Source organism: Myotis nattereri (genome assembly GCF_964212035.1).
Source record: "Myotis nattereri genome assembly, chromosome: X".
NCBI classification, from domain to species: domain Eukaryota; kingdom Metazoa; phylum Chordata; class Mammalia; order Chiroptera; family Vespertilionidae; genus Myotis; species Myotis nattereri.
The window spans coordinates 83,401,186-83,420,415 of NC_138078.1; the positions used below are offsets into that span (position 1 = coordinate 83,401,186).

A 19,230-nucleotide genomic window follows, 5' to 3' on the forward strand; every position below is an offset into this window, starting at 1 on the left:
ATTTGGTACTAAAAATTTAAATAAAACACATATTTACAAGTCATGTTATTGATAAAATCATTGCTATTTATTTCTCACATATAATATATACATTATATATAATATATACATTATATATATAATATATACATTATATATATATACATATATATACATATATATATATATATATATATATATATATATATGTTAGTTAACTACCTTATTGAGCATTTACTATCTGCCAGATACCTTGCAAATACTTTGACATGGATTATTTCCTTTAATTTTATGTAACTTGCCTAGGGTCAGAAACTTAGTAGATGATAGACAAAGGCTTTGAACTCCAGTTTGTGTGACTCCAAAGCACATGTTCTGCTACATATACAATTTATTACATATATATATATCTATATATATATATCTCTATATATATCTATATCTATATCTATCTATCTATATATATATATATATATATATATATCTTATATAATAAAGAGGTAATATCCAAATTAACCCTCATGCCCTCACAAGATGGCTGCCTATGACCAGGCCAGCAGGGGGGTTAGTGAGGGATGACCAAACGACTGAACAAGCAGGATGCGTGTGGAAGCCAGATGGCAGGGGGCGGGGGCGTGACGGTCAAACAGGCCAGCAGGGGGGCAGTTGGGGGCAACCAGGCTGACAGGGGGGCAGTTAGGGGCAACCAGGCCAGCAGGGGGGCGCAATAAGAGATGACCAAGCCAGCAGGCAAGGGGGTGCATTAGGGGGTGAAAAGGCTGGCAGGGGGGCAGTGAGGAGCAACTAGGCCAGTGGGGGGGCAGTTGGAGAAGACCAGGCCAGCAGAGGGGGGCTGTAAGGGATGACCAGGATGACACACAGAGGCAATGAGGGGCAATCAGGCAAGCAGGGGGGGAAGTTAGGGGAAACCAGGCAGGCAGGCAGGTGAGCAATTAGGAGTCAGCAGTCCAAGACTGTGAGAGGGATATTTGACTGCTGTATTGGAGAGGCTGCATGCTGGGCTGAGGGGACCCCCCCCCCACGTGCATGAATATATATATATATATATATATATATATATATATATATATATATATATATTAGAGGCCTGGTGCACAAAAATTTGTGCACTCAGGGGGGTCCCTCAGCTCGGGCCTGTGCCCTCTCACAGTCTGGGATGCCTCAGGGGATGTCCACCTGCTGGATTAGGCCTGCTCCTCGGGGAGATTGGGCCTAAGCTGACAGTAATACACCCCTCAGGCAGCCCGGGAGCCTTCAGGGGATGTCCACTTGCCAGCGGGAAGCAGGCCTAAGCTGCAGTTGAATATCCTTAATACTGCTGAGGAGACGGGAGAGGCTCCCACCACCACCGCTGTACTGGCAGCTGTCAACCTGGCTAGTGGCTGAGCAGAGCTCCCCCTATGGGAGCACACTGACCACCAGAGGGCAGCTCCTACATTAAGCATCTGCCAGCTGTGGTCACTGTGTGTCATAGTGACCAGTCATTCCCAGTCTTTCTGCTGTTAGGGTCAATTTGCATATTACCCTTTTATTATATAGAATAAAGGCCTGGTGCATGGGTGGGGGCCGGCTGGGTTGTCCTGAAGGGTGTCCCAGATCAGGGTGGGGGTCCCGCTGGAGTGCCTGGCCAGCCTGGGTGAAGGGCTGAGGGCTGTTTTCAGACTGGCCACACCCCCTTCAGGGTGGGGGTCCTGCTGGTGTGCCTGGATTGCATGAGTGAGTGGCTGATGGCTGTTTGCAGGCTGGCCACAACCCCTTCATGGTGGGGGTCCCCGCTGGGGTGCCTGGTCAGCCTGGATGAGGGTCTGAGGGCTGTTTTCAGGCTGGCCACACCCCCTTTAGGGTGGCGGGTCCTGCTGGAGTGCCTAGCCAGTCTGGGTGAGGGGTTGATGGCTTTTTGCAGGCTGGTCACAGCCCCCCAGCAGGGACCCTCACCCCATGAGGTTGTGGCCAGCATGGGTGAGGGACTGATGGATGTTTTCAGGCTGGCCACAGCCCCTTAAGGGTGGGGGCCCCACTGGGGTGTCTGGCCAGTCTGAGTGAGGGGCTGATGGCTTTTTGTAGGCTGGCCACAGCCCCCAAGCTGGGACCCTCACCCCATGAGGGTGTGGCCATCCTGGGTGAGGGGCTGATGGCTGTTTGCAGGCTGGCCATGGCCCCCAGCCACCCCAGCTCCCAGTGGAGGTTGGCTGGAAGCAGGTATCTGGGATTTATTTATCTTCTCTAATTGAAATTTTGTTACCTTAAGCAGAGGCCACAGTAGGCCAGCGCAGGCAGGAAGCTTGGTCTTCTCCATTCCCAGGGCAACCAAGCTTCTGGCTTGCTCTAGCTCAGTATTTTCCAGCCGCCATCTTGGTTAGGTTAATTTGCATATAGTCACTCTGATTGGCTGGTGGGTCTGGCTTGTGGGCATGGCTTGTGAGTGTAGTGGAGGTGTGGTCAATTTGCATGTTTCTCTTTTATTAGATAAGACTGGATGCCTGGTGTACAAAAATTTGTGCACTCGGGTGGGCGGGGGGTCCCTCAGCCCGGCCTGTGCCCTGTCGCAGTCTGGGACACCTCAGGAGATAACGACCTGCTGGCTTAGGCCTGCTCCTGGGTGGCAGAGGGCAGGCCCAATCCCTAGGTGCAGCCCCTGGTCGGGCTCAGAGCAGGGCCGATTGGGGGGTTGGGGCACCGCCCCCTGTCACACTCAAGGCAGGGTGGATGGGGAGGTTGTGGCGCCACCCCCTGTCATGCACAGACCAGGGTCGATAGGGGAGTTGGGGCACCACCCCCTGTCACACACAGAGCAGGGCGGATCAGGGGGTTGGGGCGCTGCCCCCTGTCACCCACAGAGCAGGGCCCATCTGGGTGATGGGGCTCTGTACCCTGTCACACACATAGCAGGGTCAATCAGGGGGTTTGGGAACTCCCCACTGTCAATCACAGAGTAGGGCCGATAGGGGAGTTGGGGCGCTGCCTTCTATCACCCACAGAGCAGGGCCAACCCTGGGGTTGGGGCGCCGACACTGTCACACTCAGGGCAGGGTCGATGGGGAGGTTATGGCTCTACCCCATCACACACAGAGCAGGGCCCGTGGTGGTGGGGGGGGTTGGGGTGCCACCCTCTATCACCCTCAGAGCAGGGCCGATCAAGGTGTTGGGGTGCCGCCACTGTCACACTCAGGGCAGGGCCGATGGGGAGGTTATGGCTCTATCCCATCACACACAGAGCAGGGCCCGTGGTGGTGGGGGGGGTTGGGCCGCCACCCTCTATCACCCACAGAGCAGGGCCGATCAGGGGGTTGGGGCGCAGCCACTCTCACACTCAGGGCAGGGCCTATGGGGAGGTTATGGCTCTACCCTGTCACACAATGCAGGGCCTGTGTGTGGGGGGAGGGTTTGGGCGCCACACCCTGTCACACACAGAGCAATACCGATCAGGTGGTTGGGGCGCCACACTCTGTCACACACAGAGCCGCAGGGCAATCAGGGGGTTTGGACATTGCCCCCTGTCACGCTGATCCCGGTGCCAGGAGGCCTCGTGGCTCCGCTGATCCCGGTGCTGGGAGGCATATTACCCTTTTACTATATAAGACAGAGGCCTGGTGCATGGGTGGGGGCTGGCTGGTATGCCCTGAGGTGTGTCCTGGATCAGGGTGGGGGTCCCCGCTGGGGTGCCTGGCCAGCCTGGGTGAGGGGATGATGGCTGTTTGCAGCTGGTCACACACCCTTCATGGTGGGGGTCCCCACTGGGGTGCCTAGCCAGCCTGGGTGAGGGGATGATGGCTGTTTGCAGCTGGTTACACACCCTTCAGGGTGGGGGTCCCCACTGAGGTGCCTGGCCAGTCTGGGTGAGGGTCTGAGGGCTGTTTTCATGCTGGCGGGTGACTGAAGCTCCCAACTGCTCCTTTTTTTCTTTTCTTTTTTTTTCATTCTGTGCCAGCTTTAGCTCTGGCTCCAGCTCTGAGGCCTCTGCTCCTGAAAGCAGCTATCTGGTTTGTTTGTGTTCTATAATCGAAACACTGTATCAACTCCAGCTCTGAGATCCCGGCTCCCTGAAAGCAGGTTTCTGGGGTTTTGTTAGCTTCTATATTTGTAACTATGTTTCAAACTGCAAACTCAGAGACCGGCTGAGGCAGGCGGGGAACGTTGGAGTCCTCCATCACTGAAGCAAGCAAGCCTCATATTAGCTTCAAGCTGCCTGGCTGCTGGCCGCCATCTTGGCTGGCAGTTAATTTGCATATCACCCTGATTATCCAAAGGGAAGGGTAGCTGACGTACGCTAATTACCAAATTTCTCTTTTACTAGATAGGACATATTTATGTGTGTGTGTATATATATGTATACATATACTAGAGGCCCAATGCATGAAATTCATGCAAGAGTAGGCTTTCCTTCCTCCAACTGCCAGCTTTGGATTCCCTCTGGCACCCAGGACCTAGGCTTCCCTCTCAGCCCTGGCTCCATCCAGAAGGTCATCAGGTAACACATCCAGAAGGACGTCCATTCTCATTAGCATATTACACTTTTATTATTATATATGTCATTTGATAGTTAACGTCATCTTTCGATTTTAGAAATGTCAAGTTAGTGATTAAACATTTTTCTGATATGACTGAGTGGGTAATTTAACATGGACTGCTCAAATATTTTCTATACTTATTCATGTGAGTTATTGACAATGGTTCATGGCATAATTTTAAAGAAAGACATAAAAACACAGTGAGAAAGTGTTTATCAAAAGGAGAAAGGATCACTAAGTTAGAAAGTAACATTTGAAATGTAGTATGTGAATCTTAGTGTCCTTATGAACACTAAGGACATTTGACAATTTCTGAAATACTTTACAGCTTTGCCTCTAGCTACTGTCAAAGGAGCTCTTAATACAGTCAGATGAAGCTCAGCAATTTTCATTATGCAGCCCCTTTACTCCGTGACTAGATATATCAGACAAGTTGAATTGTATATTCACATAGCAAAAATAACATATTAAAATGTTCCCATTTGGACTAGAAAGCATCAAAACCTGAAAACAAAGGTATTAAAGTTAATGTCCACTGCAGAAATTCAGTAGCACAAGGGAGATAATTTAATGACCATTTTGGAGAAGCTCAGTAAAGCAGTTTCTGGGGTGCTTAACCTTTCTCCCCTTTAAGTTGTTAAAGCATGTTTTTCTCTTGGCAAGGATGTGGAGAAAAGGGAACCCAAGTATACTGCTGGTGGGAATGCAGACTGGTGCAGCCATTATGGAAAACAGTATGGAGTTTCCTTAAAAATTTAATATGGAACTGCCATTTGACCTAGTGATCCCACTTCTAGGAATATATCCTAAGAAACCCAAAACACTAATCAGAAAGAATGTATGAAGCCCTATGTTTATAGCAGCACAATTTACAATAGCTAAGATGTGGAAACAGCCCAAGTGGCCATTGGTAGAGGAGTGGATAAAAAAGCTGTGGTAGATTTACACCATGGAATACTATGAAGCAGTGAAAAAGAAGGATCTCTTACCCTTTGAGAAAGCATGAAGGGACCTTATGGTAAGCAAAATAAGTCAGTCAGAGAAAGACAGGTATTACACGATGTCAATCATATGTGGAATTTAGTGAACAAAATAAATCAATGAACAAAATCAATCCAGAAACATAGAAGCACAGAACAGACTGAAGAATCTCAGAGGGAAAGTTGGGGAGGGTGGGTGGGTGGAAAACGACCAACTAAAACACTTGAATGCATATATGCATAACCTGTGGACACAGACAATATGGTGGTAAAGGCCTGGAGAAGGGGGCAGGGGTGGAGCAAAAAGGGTCAATGAGAGAGAAAAGGGGATATAAGTAATAATTAAAACAAGAAAGATTTTTTAAATTAATAAATAAATAAATACATACATAAATAGATAAGGCATGCATGTCTCTTTGTGTGAAGACAGTGAAATGCTAAATTTAGTTGCAAATTTGTAATATCATCCCTAACCCATTCAAAATAAATTAATATGTAAGTAAAGAAATAGAAAAAACTTTTACATGCTGCTTTTTAAAGTTAATTTCCAAATCTTTCTCACAAATAATTTTTGTTAGGGTTGTTCTAAATATCGTGAATTGAATTAGAGGATCATTGAGAATGCCTTTGGTTTTCTTTCTTTATTAATTTGCTTTCTCTGTTCGTGTTGTCTTATTGTTTCCTTGAACTAGAACTGAAACACTCTCCTCTTCAACAAGGTTTGTCAAAATGCTACCATCATTCAAGACCTATCTTAAATTTCACTTCTTTCAAGAAGCTTCTTTTGAGCTTTTCCAACTGAGTGTGATCTCTCTTCCTTTTGTAGTTCTATAGCTTTTTGTTCCTTTCCCAGTGTCAAGAGCTTTGGGAATGAGGCCACATCAGATTTGACAGTTCAGGGTGCATTTTTGAATGTGCCCTTTGCTATAAGGTTCCTGGAACATCTTTTTTACTTAAACAATGGTATTACTAGAACAAATTTAGATAGTGGTAGTGGAAAGAATACTTTCCTTTTTTAAATTATTAAAAACTTGAATGTTGACATAATTGTAGATATCCCCTCCCCATTTTTCCCACTACCACCTACCCCTATATACCCCTCCCCTGGCCTTCACCAAACTATTGTTGGTAGCCATGAGGTATACATATATGTTCTTTAGCTAATCCCTTCACATTCTTTATCCAGTCACCCCACCCCCCAACCTCTAGAGCACTGGCTAGTCTATTCCATATATCCATGCTTCCAGTTCCATTTTGTTCATCAGTTTATTTTGTTCATTGGGTTCCACATATTAGTGAGATCATATAGTATTTGCCTTTCTCTGGCTGGCTTATTTCCTTTAGCATAATAATCTCCAGGTCCATTCATGCTGCTACAAAGGATAAAGTACCCTCTTTCAGAGAGTCCAGAAATCAACCCACACCTCTATGGTAAATTCATATTTGACAAAGAAAGGAATAACATACAATCCTCTAAACAAAAAAAAATCAGCAAAGAAACAGCAATCCTAAATGACTCACTAGATCAGATGGACTTAATTGACATCTTCAGAATATTTCACCCCAAAGCTACAGAATATACATTCTTCTCCAGTGCACATGGGACATTTTCAAAGAGAGACCATATATTAGGACACAGGCAAAGTCTCTTCAAATTCAAGAAGATAGAAACCATATCAAGTAACTTCTCAGATCACAATGGCATAAAACTAGAAATCAACTACAATAAAAACATTGAAAAAAAATCAAACACCTGGAGGCTAAATAGCATGCAATTAAACAATGACTGGGTTACCAGAGAGATCAAATAAGAAATAAAAAGCATCCTGGAAACAAATGACAATGAAAACACAACAATCCAAAGTCTATGGGACACAATGAAAGCAGTCCTAAGAGGGAAGTTCATAGCTCTACAGGCCTATCTCAAAAAAACAAGAAAAACTGGCAATAAATGATCTAACCCTACAACTCAAAGAGTTAGAAAGAGAGCAACAAGTAAAGTCCACAGTATCCAGAAGGAAGGAAATAATAAAGATCAGAGCAGAAATAAACGACATAGAGACCAAAAAAAAAACCAAAAAACCAAAACAAAACCCCACAAAAGATAATGAAACCAAAAGCTCTTTCTTTGAAATGATTAACAAGATTGATGAAACTCCCACTAGGCTCACCAAGAAACAAAGAGAAAGGACCCAAATAAATAAAATCAGAAATGAAAGAGGTGAAGTAACAACAGACCCCACTGATATACAAAGGATTGTCAAAAAATACTGTGAACAACTATACTCCAACAAACTGGACAACCTCAATGAAATGGACACATTCCTAGAAAAATACAAGCTTCTAAAACTCGATCAGGAAGAATCAAAAAACCTGAATAGGCCAATAACTACTGATGAAATTGAAACAGTAATCAAAAAGCTTCCAGCAAACAAAAGCCCTGGACCAAATGGCTTCACAGGGGAGTTTTACCGAACATTCAAAGAACTAAAGCCAATCCTTCTCAGATTATTCCAAAAAATTGAAGAGGAAGGAACACTTCCAAGCTCTTTCTATGAAGCCAACATTACCCTAATCCCAAAACAAGATAAAGACACCACAAAAAAAGAGAATTATAGGCCTATATCCCTGATGAACATAGATGCTAAAATCCTCAACAAAATTTTAGCAAACTGGATCCAGCATTACATTAGAAAGATCATACACCATGACCAAGTGGGATTTATTCCAGGAATGCAAGGCTGGTACAATATCCGCAAATCAATAAACATGATATATCACAAAAACAAGGTGAGAGACAAAAATCACATAATCATATCTATTGATGCAGAAAAGGCATTTGACAAAGTCCAACACCCTTTTCTGACAAAAATTCTCAGCAAAGTGGGAATAGAGGGATCATACCTCAACATAATAAAAGCCTTATATGACAAACCTACAGCCAACGTCATACTCAATAGGCAAAAACTAAAACCATTTCTCTTAAGAACAGGAACAAGACAGGGATGCCCACTTTCACCACTCCTGTTCAACATAGTACTGAAGTGCTAGCCAAAGTGATCAGACAAGAAGAAGAAATAAAAGGAATCCAAATTGGAAAAGAAGAAGTAAAATTGTCACTATTTGCAGATGACATGATACTGTACTTAGAAAACCCGAAAGACTCCATCAAAAAATTACTAGACCTAATAAATGAATTTGGCAATGTAGCAGGATACAAAATTAACACCAAGAAATCTGTGACATTTTTATATGCCAATAGTGAACTTACAGAAAGAGAAATTAAAAACAACAATCCCATTTACCATTGCACCAAAAAAATAAATAAATAAGATACCTAGGGATAAACTTAACTAAGGAGGTAAAAGACCTCTACCCAGAAAACTACAGGACATTGAAAAAAGAGATACCGGAAGACATAAACAGATGGAAGAACTTACCGTGTTCATGGATTGGTAGAATCAACATCATCAAAATGCCCATACTACCCAAAGCAATCTATAGATTCAGTGCACTCCTCATTAAAATACCAACAGCATATTTCAAAGGTCTAGAAAGAACTCTTCAAAAATTCATCTGAAATATAAAAAAAGCAACTCGAATAGCTGCTGGGATCCTGAGAAAGAAGAACAAAGTAGGAGGGATCTCAATACCAGATATCAAGCTGTATTACAAAGTCACTGATCTCAAAACTGCCTGGTACTGGCACAAGAACAGACATATAGACCAATGAAATAGAATAGAGAACCCAGAAATCGACCCAAACCACTATGCTCAATTAATATTTGACAAAGGAGGCAAGAACATACAATGGAGTAAAGACAGTCTCTTCAATAAATGGTGCTGAGAAATTTGGTCAGACACATGCAAAAAAATGAAACTAGACCACCAACTTACACCATACACAAAAATAAACTCAAAATGGATAAAGGACTTAAATGCAAGATAGTAAACCATAAAAATATTAGCGGAATCCACAGGTAGCAAAATCTCAGATATATGCTGAAGGAATTTCTTCACTGACACAGCTCCTAGGGCAATGGAAACTAAAGGGAAAATAAACAAATGGGACTATATAAAAATAAAAAGCTTCTGCACAGCAAAAGACACCATCAACAAAACAACAAGAAAACCCACTGCAAGGGAGAACATATTTGCCAATGATATCTCTGATAAAGGTTTAATCTCCAACATTTACAGGGAACTCATACAACTTAACAAAAGGAAGATGAACAACCCAATCAAAAAATGGGCAACGGACCTAAATAGACACTTTTTGAAAGAGGACATACATAAGGCTGAGAGACATTTGAAAACATGCTCGAAGTCACTAATCATCTGAGAGATGCAAATCAAAACGACAATGAGGTACCATCTCACACCTGTTAGAATGGCTATCATCAACAAATAAACAACAAATGCTGGCGAGAATGTGGAGAAAGGGAACCCTCGTTCACTGCTGGTGGTAATGCAAACTGGTGCAGCCACTGTGGAGAACAGTATGGAGTTTCCTCAAAAAACTAAAAATGGAACTTCCATTTGACCCAGTGATCCCACTTCTAGGAATATATCCCAAGAAACACCAATCAGAAATGATATATGCATCCCTATCTTCATAGCAGCACAATTTACAATAGCTAAGATTTGGAATCAGCCTAAATGCCCATCAGCAGATGAATAGATTAAAAAACTCTGGCACATCTACACAATGGAATACTATGCTGCTGTAAAAAGGAAGGAACTCCTACCATTTGCAACAGCATGGATGGAGCTGGAGAGCATTATGCTAAGTGAAATAAGCCAGTCAGAGAAAGATAAATATCACATGCTCTCAGCTCTCACTCATTTGTGGATTATAATGAACACCAAAAACTGATTAACAAAAACAGATGTAGAGAAAGAGAAGCATGGATCAGATGCTCAAAACTCAGAGGGAAGTTAGGGGAGGGTGGGGTGAGGGGGAGAGATCAACCAAAGGACTTGTATGCATGCATATAAGCATAAGCGATGGATGTGGACAACAGGAGTTGAGGGTGAGGGCAGGACTGGGGGGAAGAGAGGACATTGGGGGTGATAAGGACACATTTGTAATATCTTAATCATTAAAGGAAAAATAAATTTAAAAAAGACAGTTTCTTCAATAAATGGTGTTGGATAAATTTGATAGGCACAGGTAAAACAATGAAACTAGACCACCAACTTACAACATACACAAGACTGAACCCAAAATGGATAAAAGACAAATGTAAGTCACAAAACCATGAAAATCCTAGAAGAAAACATAGGCAGTAAAATCTCAGACATCTCTCACAGCAATATTTTTGCCATATGTCTCTGAGAGCAAGGGAAACTCGAGAAAAGATAATCAGGAGTCCATCAAGATAAAAAGCTTCTGCACAGCAAAAGAAACCATCAATAAAATGAAGATAACTCAATGTGTGGGAGAACATATTCACCAATGATACATCTGATCAGGGATTAATTACCAAAATATATTAAAAGACTTATAGAACTCAACACCATAAACACAAATAATCTAATTTCAAAATGGGCAAAATGCCTGAATAGACACTCCTATAAAGAGGACATACAGCCGAAACCGGTTTGGCTCGGTGGATGGAGCGTCGGCTTGCGGACTGAAGGGTCCCAGGTTCGATTCCGGTCAAGGGCATGTACCTGGGTTGCGGGCACATCCCCAGTGGGAGATGTGCAGGAGGCAGCTGATCGATGTTTCTCTCTCATCGATGTTTCTGACTCTCTATCTCTCTCCCTTCCTCTCTGTAAAAAATCAATAAAATACATTTAAAAAAAAGAGGACATACAGATGGCCAAAAAACACAGGAAAAAATACTCAAGGTCACTAATCATCAGAGCCATGCAAATTGAAACCACAATGAGTTATCTCCTTACACCTGTCAGAATGGCTACCATCAATAAATCAACAAAGCATAAGTGCTGGCGAGGATATGGAGAAAAGGGAACCCTTGTGCACTGTTGGTGGAAATGAAGACTGCTGTAGTATGGAGTTTCCTCAAAAAAATAAAAATGGAACTGCCATTTGACCCAGTGATCCCACTTCTAGGAATATATCCTAAGTCACCTGAAAAACCTATCAGAAAGAATTTATGCACCCCTATGTTCATAGCAACATTATTTATAATAACTAAGATCTGGAAACAACCCAAGTGCCCATCAGCAGATGAGTGGATAAAAAAGTTGAGGTACATTTATACAATGGAATACTACTCAGCTGTAATAAAGGAAGGAATACTTTCAAACAACATCTTGAGGTGCACGCCAGAGTTGATAGGTTTCCAGTGTAACATTTTATTTTCTGAAAATGGTGAAACTGAGTCAAGTTGCTCCTATGGGTTTGCTCAGGGACTCTGATGACAAATAGCCCTCACATTGGTATGTATTATAGCATTCTACCAGGATTTACTTCATGCAAGTTATTTAAAAAATATTTGGTCTTTTTCAAAAGTGGAGAACACTATGGCAAAGACTGCTAGATCTCTCCCAACATCTATCCCCCCTTCTGCATTGTAATGATAGATATCGCCTAAGTTTTATCAGTGCACATGCTGTGCATCTAGAGCAGCCGTGGGCAAACTACGGCCCGCGGGCCGGATCCGGCCCATTTGAAATGAATAAAACTATTGAAAAAAAAGACCATACCCTTTTATGTAATGATGTTTACTTTGAATTTATATTAGTTCACACAAACACTCCATCCATGCTTTTGTTCCGGCCCTCCGGTCCAGTTTAAGAACCCATTGTGGCCCTCGAGTCAAAAAGTTTGCCCACCCCTGAACTAGAGACTACATTTCCAAGTTTTCCTTCCAGTTTAGCATAGCTAGTTGACCACATTTTTCATCAGTGTTATGTGAGTCAAAATGATGTCTTCAAATGTTATGTCACTTACAAGAAAATGATTTTCCCCTTAACTTACTCTCATCCTTCCTTTTGATGGGCAGCTGGTGACCAAGGCAACACCCTAGGATATGGCAGAGCAACATTATGGAAGGAATCTGGATATCTGCATTAGCTTGTGGATCAGAACCCCTATCTACCCTGCACCAGCATCTATCTATGAGAGAAAAATAAACTTCTATCATTTATTTTGGCAGTTCTTCATTACAGCAGCTTAGACTTGGGTATAAATTCTAACTAATACCAAGTTCAATTTCATCAGGATAATATGTGCTCCATATCAGCTTTATTGAATAAGAAGTTTCAGAATTGTGTTTTAAGACTCTTCATTTTAACAAGTTTTTTAGATGACCTGCAACACTTGAAATTTGAGAAACACTAGTATAGTGGTTAGGGGAATGGAATTGTAGTCAAATATATCTGCATTTGAAAAGCAGTTTTGTTGCCCTATCCGTGGACAGCAAACTGCGGCTCATGAGCCACATGCGGCTCTTTGGCCCCTTGAGTGTGGCTCTTCCTAAGCCTTAGGAGTACCCTAATTGAGTTAATAACAATGTACCTACCTATATAGTTTAAGTTTAAAAAATTTGGCTCTCAAAAGAAATTTCAGTCGTTGTACTGTTGATATTTGGCTCTGTTGACTAATGAGTTTGCTGACCACTGCCCTAACTGGTTTTGCTCAGTGGGTAGAGCATCGGCCTGCGGACTGAAGAGTCTGGGGTTTGATTCTAGTCTAGGGCACATGCCCTAGTTGTGGGCTTGATCCCCAGTAGGGGGTGTGCAGGAGGCAGCCAATCAATGATTCTTTCTCATCATTGATGTTTCTTTCTCTCTCTCCCTCTTTCTTTCTCCCTGAAATCAATAAAAACATATTTTAAAAAAAGAAAAACAGTTTTGTTGCCTGGGTTGCATTGCTCAGTGGTTGAGCATTGACCTATGAACCAAAAGGTCACAACTCAATTCCCTGGTCAGGGCACATGCCTAGATTGTGGGGGGCTCGTGATGCCTCTCTCTCTCTCTCTCTCTCCCTCCCTCCCTCCCCCTTTCTTTCTGAAATCAATAATAAAAATATATTTTAGAAAAAGTTTTGTTGCTTATTAGCTGTTTGCATGGTTCCTCCACTCTCACATGTTGCTGCCAGCCCTCTGATCTTAATATCACCTTTCCTCTTCCTGTGTTGTGTAACTACTTTTCCTCAACAGTTAGTGAATAGTTACATGGTTGTTTATCTCTTGTGATCCTGGGTAAGGGAAACCTCCTCAATGAATTTTTTTATCTTTTTACTCCATAATACACAGGTGCACTTTACAAACTTTAAACTCCCTTTTCCTTCAATTTACTGTCCTGACATGGAAGCCAAACTCTTTTGCAACCTCATGTACTAAGGAAAGGAAATTTTATTTTATTTTTTGTACTGTATGTAGTCTACCTGTATTTTTCCCAAAGCTTATAAAAAGTGCTGATTCTTGGTTCCAAAAAGAACATTTAAATACAATATTTTGGAGTATATTCCAGGAATCTGCATTTAACTGGCTTTATCAGTTGATTTGTATGCACACTAAAGATTGAGCACCTCTAACTGTACCATTGTTCTGAGAAAATGTAGTGACAATTGTAGTAAAGTCACTCCCTGCTGTCATTAGTGCGTATATAGAAATAAAATCAAGAATTATTCCATATATTAAAACCCCGGAACTCATCTTAATAAATCAAGATAGAGAGTTTCAGAGCTCTGTCTCTCCTAGAAAGTATGTCTAGCTTACCTTTACATTTTTTATTTTTAAATATTTTCAATTACAATTTACATTCACTATTATTTTGTATTAATTTCAGGTGTACCTTATAGTGGTTAGACAATCACATATTTCACAGTGTTCCCCCAATATTTCTAGTACCCACTTTGCATCATACAGTTATTAAAATATTATTGACTATATTTTCTATGCTGCCTATCTCATTCTTAGTTTTGGGAACAGTATATATATATATATATATATATATATATATATATATATATATATATGGAGAGAGAGAGAGAGAGAGAGAGAGAGAGAGTCAAAACTGAAGGAATATTTTCAAACAGTATCTCAATATGCACTCCAGAGTTAATAGATTTAAACCTATTTCCAGTGTAGCATTTTATTTTCTGAAAATGATGCAACTTTGTACTGCATCTCAAAAGCATTTCTCAGTCAAAAAGTGTGACTAACATTAGGTGGAAGTCATCTTAAGTTTGACTTTGGGAAGCCCATTTATCAGTTTCTTTAAGAAAAAGTCCTTTTCTTTGGATTATTTTCCTTTCTTAGCTGGTTAATCAATTCTCAATTTAACATACCTTTGACTCTTATTGAACAAGGACAAGATAAACTAGTTTGCAATTTCCAGGTTGATTTTTGTTGTCCTTGTGATATAAGTTGTAGTGCCTTTGGCTAATTTTTACTTCTTGATGTCTTTTCAATCTTAAAATGTTATCACTACAGCACCAACAAAATAAAGCATTTATGAAAATAGCAAAGAGTTTTAAGTGCTAATTGTACATTATATAGTCCTTTGTAATCTATGTTTTATATTAAATTTCAAATAATTTTATAGTGATTATTAATAGTCATTTAGTACTTTCTGTATGCCTGGAAAAATCCCAAATACTTTGTATATATTATCATATTTCCTATTCATTTTATAAAAAGATATTAAGGCTTAAAAAGTTATTTGCAAAGGTCATGAAGCCAGTAAGTGAAAGAGCTGAAATTGGAACTATTAATTATTACCCTTTTTATACAAACCATATCCATGAACAGTAAAACCACTGGTGAGCACAAATAGTATAGGCATTTGTATTAACTTGTCTTAGTCATTTTTCAGAGAGGCACCAAATAGCACCAGTTCATTTTTATGCATAGGTATCATGGGTGAGTCACATGAGGTAATTTCAGAGGATACAAAAGAGTACTTCTCAATTCAAATTTACTTTTTTAAAAAAATTTTCAACACCTTGACCATCTGATGTTCCATTGTTTTAATATAAAAGCTTTTTTATTTAAGGAAAAGATTGGAGATGGATATTTATTGTGTCATGGCTATCCAAGGTACTTTGAATACTTACCCATTTCATTTTCATAGAAGCAATTTGATGGAGGTTTTATATATCAACTTAAAAAATAATGTGAGGGTAGCAGAACTAAGACTCATAGAAAATACATGCTTTTCCCTAGATACCAAAATTTAAATGCAGGAGATCTGATTCAAAATCACATTTTTTTCAGACTACATTAAGATTTGTCCTGGTTAATAGTATAATATAAACCCCAAGGATGGAAAGGGTAAAAAAGAGTTATAATTAAAAGGTAAAGGCTAGAAATATGTATATAGTAAATATGAATAGTGGTTATATTGTTGACTGCTAAGATAATGATTGATGATTGCTTTTCTTGTTGTTTTTAAAATGTTTTCTGGAGCACCTGTGAGCGGAGGCCGGGGCAGGGATGGTGGTGCGGACTGTCCTGTGAAAGCAAAGTGGCCAGGGGACCACCATGTGCCCGAGGCCCTGACATAACCACCAGCGACTCCAAAGCTGGGGCTGTGGCCCTTCGCCCCGGTGGCAGGAGGCAGCGGCCTGGAGGCGGTGGCCGGGGAGCAGGCTTTGGTGCATCCGAGAGGCCAAGTTGTGGCCACCCCCCTCCCCCCCCACCCACCCCCACCCGCTTCGTATTCACGCGCAGAGGCTCCATGTTCTATGACGAGGATGGAGATCTCCCTCACTAATTCTATGAGGAGACAATCGTCACCAAGAATGGGCAGAAGCGGGCCAAGCTGAGGTGGGTGCATAAGAACCTGACTCTTCAAGGCACCGTGAAGCTGGACACCCGCTGTGTCCACGTGGATTTCCCTGTGATCCTCTATGAGGTTTGAGCCTGGGGGGGTTTCAGGACTAAGCAAGAAACCCTCAGGCTCAAGGTGTGGCTTCCACTGAGGAACCTAGGCTGAAACCACTACCCTGATTAAACTCCATGGGCCTGGAAACTTCAGCTGTGAGCCGGGCAGTCCTGCAGTGTTGGTTGGGTGCTGGTTTGTCTTGTGATGAGAGGGGGCTGGTGGCTGGTGGCTGGTGAAGGCTAACAGTGGAGTTACCAGCCCACCTTCCCCTGCAATCCCGATGAGGAGCATGGCAGGGCATATGCTGACCCTGTATCAGTGGTCAGCAAACTCATTAGTCAACAGAGCCAAATATCAACAGTACAACGACTGAAATTTCTTTTGAGAGCCAAATTTTTTAAACTTAAACTATATAGGTAGGTACATTGTTATTAACTTAATTAGGGTACTCCTAAACTGGCCTTTGCTAAAAACGCCCTCAATCTGATTGAGGTACATTCACTGAGGTCAACCCCTTCCAACTCTCCCAATCCACACTCCTCTTGTATACTTATTTCAGATAGACGAGTGTGAATGGGAGAGTTGGAAGGGGTTGACCTCAGAGAAGGTACCTCAAACAATGTACCTCCCCCGCACTGCATATCCCGAGACCCGCCTGTGCTGCCTCTCCTGTCGCCCAACCGACCGACACCCCCCACTTCTTCTAACGCCATTTCTTCAAAATATACTCGCCCAGGCTGAAAACTGACTTCTGCGCATGGGCCACGAAGTTTCAATTGCACTCTAAGTGCGCGCCCACACGTGGTATTTTGTGGAAGAGCCAAGGGGCCAAAGAGCTGCATGTGGCTCGTGAGCCGCTGTTTGCTGACCATGGCCTTATAGTATGCCCATCCCTTCAGCAGGATCAATTAGGAGAAAGTATTGGAGCCCCTGGGTAGGGACAGAGAGAACAGCCATAAAAGGCTTAAAATGTGAAAGTTTGTAAATAGTCTAGTCCATGAGATTGTTGGTGCAGAGTCTGATTTCTACATAGAAATGATTTTTTAAAAAAATCCCTTATTGTGCAAGCTCTGTGCTTCAAGAGTATGGGAAGTGGTGTGGGGAGGTTGGCCCCCAATCTAGGAAGACTGTTGTGTTATTAGTTCAGTTTCAATAAAACTGTTTTTAGACCCCGAAAAAAATGTTTTCTGTACTTTCTAAATTTTTATAATGAATACAAATTATTTTAATGCAATTTTGAAATAGTGGAACCTGATTATTTTTAAGGAAGACAACTTTTGAGGAGGTACAGTAAGGCAGTACTTTAAAGCTGTGTTCCACGAGACCCTAAAATTTGTGGAGTGGATGATTGTGAGGGAAAGCCATGTGAATGGGACTTGAGGTGTCCATCTAGTTTTGAGACAAACATATTCAGATTTTATCAATTTTATATATTGGATTATAACAAAATTGTTCTTTTGCTAAAAAGGAAGATAGGAAACCACTGTAATATGTGATTGTACCAATAAACCCACCTAAATGAATGTCCCTTAATACAGTGGTGGCCAACCGGTGGTTCGGGGACCACAGGTGGTCTGTGAGGTCCAAAAGGTTGGCGACCACTGGTTTAAGGAAACCTTTGGAGCAGCGGTCGCCAACCGTTTTCCAAAAGTGAAAATTATCCCCATGAAACAAGTAGATGTCTGATGTTGCTAATTCTTGCCCCCATTTTTTCTGTCATTTCAAATCATTAGTCTTACACGTAAAAGCAGATTCTTTGCTTAGGTTCTATTCAAAGCAAAAGAGAAAAGGCATTCAAGGGACCTTCCAGGTGCAAACCCAGGAAGGCTGTCCAGGCCCCTAGGTCAGAGGTCATAAGTATTTGAACTATTATATTACTTGTTAAATTTTTATCTCTTCCTGATATGTGCCATTTTAATTATTATCATTCTTATAGTACTTAGTATTAAGGTCCTTGAAGTAAAAAAGCTGGTATAGTGTTCTGGGGTGTTTTTGGTGTTTTTTTGTTTGTTTGTGTTTTGTTTTCTTTTGTTTTGTTTTTTCATGAGTAGCAACAAAAGAAGGGGACCTGAAAAACTATGACTAGGTGTTTTAGTTTGAGGATGAACAACCCCAAGGACAGATAGATAGCTAAGAAAGATGGAAAAATTGGCTAAGTTCCTGGGATCTTGCAACAAGGATAGAAAGACTAAATGGGGCATTGTCCTAAATATGATTGGTATTTCTGGTACATCAAGCTCACTAATAGTTTTTTTTCAGATTATTATTTTTATTTTTTTCTTTATTGATTAAGGTACTACATATGTGCCCTTATCCCCCCATTGCTCCCCACCCCCCACTCATGCCCTCACTCACCCCCGGTGTCAGTGTCCATTGGATAGGCTTATATGCATGCATACAAGTCTTTGATTGATCTCTCCCCCTTACCCGACCCTCCCCCTCTGAGGTTTGATGGTCTGATCAATGCTTCTCTGTCTCTGGATCTGTTTTTGTTCATCAGTTTATGTTGTCCATTATATTCCACAAATGAGTGAGATCATGTGATACTTATCTTTCTCTGACTGGCTTATTTCACTTAGCATAATGTTCTCCAGGTCCATGCTGTTGTAAATGGTAAGAATTCCTTCTTTTTTTACCGCAGGGTCGTATTCCATTCAAAAGAAACCATCAACAAAACAACAAGAAAGTCCACTTCTCTGGAGAACATATTTGCCAATGTTATCACCAATAAGGGTTTAATCTCCAACATTTACAGGGAACTCATACAAGTTAACAACAGGAAGATAAACAACCCAACCAAGAAATGGGCAATGGACCTAAATAGATACTTTTCGAAAGAAGACAGAAGGAATGTCAAGAGACATATGAAAGCATGCTCAAAGTCACTAATCATCCAAGAGATGTAAATCAAAACGACAATGAGGTACCATCTCACA

General features: G+C 41.6%; 1 pseudogene across 1 annotated transcript; it reads left to right on the forward strand.

The window, feature by feature from the left end:
* Positions 1–15,326: 15,326 nt before the first annotated feature.
* LOC308511737 (tumor suppressor candidate 2-like) lies at positions 15,327–16,330 on the forward strand (annotated as a pseudogene). The gene is made up of 2 exons: positions 15,327–15,330; positions 15,982–16,330. The product of its transcript is annotated as a tumor suppressor candidate 2-like (transcript).
* Positions 16,331–19,230: the final 2,900 nt, after the last annotated feature.